Here is a 7,097-nt window from a genome sequence, read left to right as displayed (position 1 = left end):
CAGGTGAGGGGCAGAGAGGTGCCTGGCGGGCAGCGAGGATGACGGCAGAGGCTGCCGTGGCCTGAGTGGCCACAGAGCTGGGGTGGGTGGGCCCTGAGCCGTAAGCACATCGGAGAGTGGACCAGACCTGCTACCTCGGGCTCTCCTAACGAGGCCCGTGGGGCCAGCGACGTGAGCGGCCCCCGCGGCCTCGGGGCACGGCCCCGCCCCACCCCCACCAGCCCTGGTGGGGCCGGGGGCCAGGGACTGCAGCTTCCAGGACCAGCATTCCACTCCAAAGAAAGCCAGTGCCCACAAAGTGGCCTCGGCCAGGGGCCTGGCCACCTCTCTCCCCTCCGAGGCCACCAGGGCCTGCCCCCCTTCGCTGGTGAGCCGAGGGAGCTGAGGGCTACTTCCCCCTCGCTGGTCTTCCTGGCCAAGCCTGGCTGGGCCCAAGGACTATTTTTTCCTTAGCAATTTCCAGAATCTCCCATCTGTTAAAAACACTCCACTTTTATTGGAAAGCTGGCCCCTGGTCCAGAGCATGGGCTGCTGCTGACGCCCCCGCAACCGGTTACCAGGCCCCCAGGGCAGCGACAGGGGCTGGTGCACGGAGCAGACGGCAGTGGCCCTGGGGGCAATGACTGCTCCCTTCCTTGATGGGGACACCAAGGCTGGAAACTTGCAGAAGGCAGGGATAGATGCTTCGGGGTCTAGCTCCCGGAACCCTTGAGTCCCACCAACAGGATGGAGTCTCTCCCTCCTCAAGGGCTGAGCCCGGCCCCCACCACGGGACCCCCTCTGCTTGCCCCCTGCCCACCCAGCCCCGGCCTTCCTGTGCCTGGGCGGGAGGGCGGGAGGGGGCAGGACCAGCTCCTGTTCTGGCTCCCACTGAGCTGTGGCACTGGGTGCGTGGTCAGCCCCGCGCCAGAGGCAGGTGAGGAGGAGGAGTGGGGAGGGACCACCTCCTGGAACAGGGCCATGAGGAGACAAGCGACAGGGGGCGGGGGTGGGGGGGGATAGTTCCTTTCACATGGGGACACCGCGTGTATGTGGGTTTGGGGAGGACACCCTGGGACAGCCGGGTAGTACTGTCTACCTGGGGGAGGGGGCACTGGCTGGACAGGAGCCCAGAGTTGACCTGGCTGCCATGGAAGTGCCTATGCCCTGGAGACACAGAATTAGGTGAGAGCCCAGGGCAGGCTCCTGGGTGAAGGAGACCCTGCGCTGGGGCAATTGGACATTCCTTGCCCTCCTGGCGGCTGTCCATCTAGTGGCAAAGAAAGATCATAAATGTGCATGTGAACAATTAAATAATCAATAAATGAGGAAACTGTATTTACAACTCGTGTTATAGATAAAAGTCTAATTTCCTCAATATATAAAGAGCTCTTGCAAATCGATAAGAAAAAGACCAGTTGTAACTTTCCAAATGGAAAATAGAGTTTGAACAGATAATTCATAGGACGTGCAGACACGAGCAGTGTGCAATCTCACGAGTACTAGGAGAAAAGCAAATACAATTGTACAAAGGCATGATATCTCACTTGCCGTGGATTATGAAGTGTAAGAACTCATAGTGCCTGGGTAGCTTTGGGGAAACAGCACTTTGTTAAGTGTTTATTTATTTTGAGAGAGAGAGAGAGAGAGAATGAGTGTGTGTGCAGGTGGGGGAGGGACAGGAAGAGAGGGAGAGAGAGAATCCTAAGCAGGCTCCAGGCTGTCAGCACAGAGCCCAACATGGGCTCAAACCCACGAACCATGAGATCATGACCCGAGCCGAAGTGAGACACTTAACCAAGCGGCTGAGGTGCCCCTTATCAGTTTTAACGTCTATTTATTTTTGAGAGAGAGAGAGAGAGAGAGAGAGAGCACAAGAAGAGAGAGAGGGAGACCCAGAATCGGAAGCAGGTTCCAGCCTGCTGAGCTGTCAGCATAGAGCCCAAAGTAGGGCTCGAACTCATGAACCGAGAGACCATGACCTGAGCCAAAGTTGGACACTCAACCAACTGAGCCACCCGGGCACCCCGAAACAGGCATTCTTATACACTGTGGGGAGCTGGTTAATCTGTACAGCATGCAATTTGGGACCGTCTCCCCCGATTACACATGTTCACATCTTGACTTAGCAGTTCCACTCCCGGGAATCCACTTGAGAAAGAATCTGCTCCCCCAAGACCCCCGCCCAAGGACAGGCCACAGGCTGGGCCGCGGAAGGGGCGAGGAGGGCCTGGGTGAATGAGCAGTGACCGGTCCCCATAGTGGGATCCTGCACAGACCCCCCAGTGCTGCCCTTGGGGGCGGGGAGGGTGCCGGAAGCCCAGGCTCCTGTGCGTAAGAGCACGTGGAGAGGAGACCAGGGGCCGTCGGCTGCTGGCGGCGGCTGCCCGGGGGTCTCGAGACGTCACCCCTGCGGCATTTCCGTGCCGAGGTGGGGGTGACTGTCAGAGACGTCTCAGTTGGGCGCACGAAGCCCCTCGGCTGCCCCCGGACGGCGGACCGTAGTGGCAGCGGGTGGGCAAGCTGGCCGGGCCGGAGTGGGCCTGCCGGGGCTGCCCCGTGGGGTGGCAGGGACTCCGTGCCCGCGGCCCAGGCTTGTCTGCACGCTCTGTGCCGCGGGGAGTCTGCAGGGGCACGGGCATGGGGCGCCGGTCACGGCGACCCCGGGTCCTCCTCCGGGTGTTTGGCACGAGCCCTGGCCCCGAGGGCCACATGCCTCTCCTCATGCAGAGAGCACCGGCCGCCAGGGCACAGAGCCCGGAACAGCCCCGCAGCTGGCCCCAGTCTCAGCTTTTCTCCTTCATGTTGTTTTTTGCTAAAAAATCAATTCTGCAAACCCAGCTGGCGCTGGCCGGGAGCAGCTGGGGGCAGCGCGGCCGACACCGCGGCAGATGTGGACCCGGCCCTCCCCTTCCTGCCTCCTCTGGGCCTGAAGCGAGGGGAGGCAGGGGCAGGGGTGGGCGGCCCGCGTGAGGCCTGAGATCACCCCCTGCCCTGGCCCTGGCGCAGGCCACCCCCAGGACGACGTGCCCCACGTCCTGCCAGGGGCCCAGCCGGCATCCACAGACCCCTCGCGGGGTGCCCACCCACCGTCTTGAGCCCCCAGGGCAGCACCCCAACCCTCCCCTTCCAGCCGCACCAGACGGCAGCTGTGGCCCGCGGTCTGGATGGAGCCGACCTGTGGTCTGACCCCTCCCCCGCCGTCCCCCCACCCCACCTCCCCCACCCCGCCGGCCACCTCTACCCTCTGGCGGCAGAGCTCACCTCTAGCGGCGTGTGCCCTGTCCCTCAGCCCTTCCTAGACGGGAGCCCGTCCCGGGGTCCGGAAATCTGGGTTTTCTGCTGCGTGGTTTGTCCTCAGCGGTCCTAACGGAGACGCCGCTCTCCGCGCCCTGGCCACGGGGAGCTGCCCTTCTGCCCCGGGAGCCGCGCCGTTTCACCCGCTACAGGTCCGTCCTTCTGCACGGACTTGGGCCCCCGGATCACATCTCGAGTGTGCACGCCCACGTGTGTGCACACAGCCGCCACACCCGCTCTGGGCTCTCTCTTCCTTGCAGACCCATCCGAGGTCACGGCAGCTCGCGCTCTGCTGTCACAGCGTCCCCGAGAAGACCCCTGTACGCTGAGGCCACACAGAGTGAGGCGCGTCCCCCACTCTCCGAAAGTTCCCGTTGTGCCACTTTACAAAAGGCCTCGTCAGCGCCTGTTCTCGCTAGCAGAAAGAAATGCAGAGAGGGCTCTCCGTGTTTACGAAAAAGGCCTTCACTGGATTAAGGGAGTTTTCCCAAAAGAAATGGTGGACACGAACTTTTGGAAGGCAGTGTTACAATCCCAAACCCCAGATCACTGCTGTCCCACAGACGTTTGGGGATAAGGTGGTTAAATTTGTCAAAAATAAACAGGAGGAGGGGCACCCGGGTGGCTCAGTCGGTTGAACATCTGGCTCTTGATTTTGGCTCAGGTCAGGGCCCCAGGGTCGTGGGTTTGAGCCCCGTGTCAGGCTCTGTGCTGAGTGCGGAGCTCGCCTGGGATTCGCTCTCTCCCTCTCCCTCTGCCCCGCCCCTGCTGGCACCCACTTTCTCCCTAAACAACAAAACAAGTAGGTGGAATTTTGGCCGGAACCGTAATGAACTTCTGCGCTAATTTGGAGAAGGCCTACTTTATGCTGTTAATCTCCCCCCACCCCCACGACACGACCTGTGGTGGTTCGGGGTTTCGGGGTTCGCCGGGGAGGCCGGTGTGCCTGTGCTTCAGGCTTGTGGCCGGCGAGCGCAGCAGGCGTCCCGGTTCTGGTCGGGGCAGGCCACGTGCTGCACCTCACGGAAACGGAACGGAAGGGCCCGGAACTGACCATCCGGGGCACGTGCCCTCTGCCTCCCGCCCCCAGGCCAGGCCCTGCCCCAGGGCCGCCGTGCCCGCCCCAGGCCCGTGCCTTCTGCAGCCCCCGCAGAACCCCTCCTCGGGCCTGCACCCCAGACCCTGCCAGGGAGTCATCCTCACTGCCCCTCCGCCCACACGCACAGCCCGGCACCAGCTAACTGGCAGCTGTTTCCTCCAAACGCATCCAGAAGGCCCCCCCACTTCCCGCCGAGGGCTGGGCCACCTGTGCGCCCGCGGGGCCAAGGCTCCTCTGGCGGCTGGGGGGGGGGGGGGGCCCTGAGCGGATGCCGTGGGCTCGGGCAAGGGATCCACAGGACCTGGTGGGGGTGTGGGGAACGTGGGGTCTGGGGACCTTGGGCTCCTGGTCTGGGCCCTGGAGCCAATGAGGGGGGGGACAGCTAGGTAAGGCAGCAGTGTGCCTCTTCCGAGGCGGCCCGAGGAGGCCTCACAGGACGGGCCCTTGGGACAGAGATGGGCTGGGCAGCGTCCACCTGCTGGGCGAGGCCAGGGGCAGTGGACCCAAGCACAGCGAGGCAGGGACCACCCACAGGGTTGGCCCTGAGAGCCTGGGCCACTGGCCACACCTCCAGTGACCTGTGCAGAGGTGGGGTGCTGTCCTCAGGGGCTGGCACCTACACCCTCCTGTGACCAGGGACAGGGCTAGAGGCAAGGAGATGGGGACAGGGGGCTCACTTTAAAGGCCGGTGACTAGACCCCTCGTCCGGATGCAAACACCACAGAGCGGTCTTGCCCACGTGCGCTCCGCATGAGGGCACCGTGAGCACACACGCCGCGGCTGGCCCCTCCTCGTGCTGTTGGGGGCTCGTATTCTGGTCCCTTCCATTGCTGCGGCGTGTTTCGTTGTGAAAGAGCGTCCGAGGAGAGGACGTCTCCAGTCTCTGGTCGTCACGATCCCGACGGAAGCCACTGCACACGCTCCTGCTCACGTCGTCGGTCACCGCACATCCGCGTCTGCGCTGGGGACGCCCCCGGGGCAGGAACGCTGGCTCAGCGTCCGACTCGGCCTTCCTGGGAAACGGGCGTTTCCGCACAGCGGGCCCACGGGCGCTCAGAGCTGGCACAGACCTTCAAAACTGTCTCCTGGAGCTAAAAGGTCAGATCTTTGTACCACGACGTCAGCAGGGAAGCTTCCCTGGGACAGTCCGCTCTCCAGGGCCGGGGACAACGCCCAGAGAGTACCCGGCTCGAGCCCTGAGCAGACATTACTTCTGCGGCTGGGGAATGGCGACCGGGCCTCGGAGCAGACACAGCCGCGCCCCGGTCCCAGGGGGACGCGGTCCCGGGGGGACGACACCGCACGCCGCCCTGCTGAGCAAGTTCACCCCAGTGGGGAGCACTCTTCGGGGCGATTCCAGGCGGGGTCTTTGGAGTGAGAGCCAACCTCATCAACTGCGTTGGGAGGGGCGTCCCCAACGTCCTGGCAAGTCTGTGTGAGAGCAGTTACTTCTCGACGCTAACAAAGGAAGCCATCTACCTAGATTTGTAACTTTCTTCGAGGAAGTACCTACGATGCAATTTCTTCAAGGTCACAGAGCTATCCGGACCGTTCACATCCCGTGTCGGTTTGGGCAAGTGGCTTTTCATCTCTTCTGCGTTTTCAGCGTGAAGCTGCTCGTCGGATCCTGTCGTGAGTGACCCTGGGGGCTGCGCGCCTACACTCACACGCAGCCTCACCGCCTTCGTCTGGCAGACTGGTCGATTCTATTCAGTTTCTCAAAGGACCAGCTGTTATATTTGTCGGTGCTCTTGCACGTGATGATTCCTGTCTTGAGCTTCTTCCTGCTCCTCTATGACTTTAAACTTTTCCTCATCATTCTTCTTCTAGTTGCTTGGGACACACACGTGTTAATGTTACTTTTGGCCGTGACTCTTTCTAACGTGTCCTCAAGTCTGTGCTTTCTTCTCGGTCCATCGCTCTGCACGGGTTTTCACTGCCACTCGGGATCCCTGAAGGAGAAACCGAATAAAGGCAGGCACCTGAAGACAGAAAGGCCGAGAACGTCCCAGAACCGACTGAAGATGTAAATGCACCAGTTTGGGAAGCGTGATGAGCTCTGGTTGGGCAGATCACGCCCCACTGTGGAGGGGCCCGGCTAGGACACCAGCTGTCCAGGCCGGAGGCCGGAAGACCACGGAAGGGCGTGTGTGCAGGCGGGGGCGCGCAGCTCCCAACCCGGAACCCTGTCGCAGCCAGCACCTCATCAAGTGTGGGCAAAGCCAAAGCGTTTCCCCAGAAGTTCCGCACAGGCACCCGCAGACCGTGTCCCCTCCGAAGATCCACGCTGGAAAGACCGCTGAAGGATGAGCTCCAGGAGGCACAAAACCGAATCGTGACGTGACCCTGGGTGCTGCCGTGGTGGCTCGGGTCGGGAGGGGGATGCCAGGCTGGGGGAGGCCCCATTCCCGCTCCCGGGGCCCCCGTCTAGCAGACCGGCGGCCGGTGCAGGGCAGGGGTGTGGGGGGCCGAGGGCCGTGGGTGCCCGCAAGCTCCCAGGGGAGCCGGCGAGAGCCCACGGCTGCGACGTGGATGACCCTGTTTGCCCCGAGCTACGGCCAGGAAAGCGCCGCTCTGCACGTTTCCGAGAGAGCACGGAACCACAGGTCCCTGCCACGCCCGTGCAATTTGTGTCTGCAGAGGTCACGGCGTCTGCCCTTGTCCCAGGGGAGGGGCACGTGGGAGGGAGGGGGCCTTGTCCGCCTGCACCCCCGGCCCCCCC

This window comes from Lynx canadensis, chromosome B1, assembly GCF_007474595.2.
Source record: "Lynx canadensis isolate LIC74 chromosome B1, mLynCan4.pri.v2, whole genome shotgun sequence".
Taxonomy (NCBI): Eukaryota; Metazoa; Chordata; class Mammalia; order Carnivora; family Felidae; genus Lynx; species Lynx canadensis.
Note: the sequence above shows the minus strand (reverse complement) of the source record.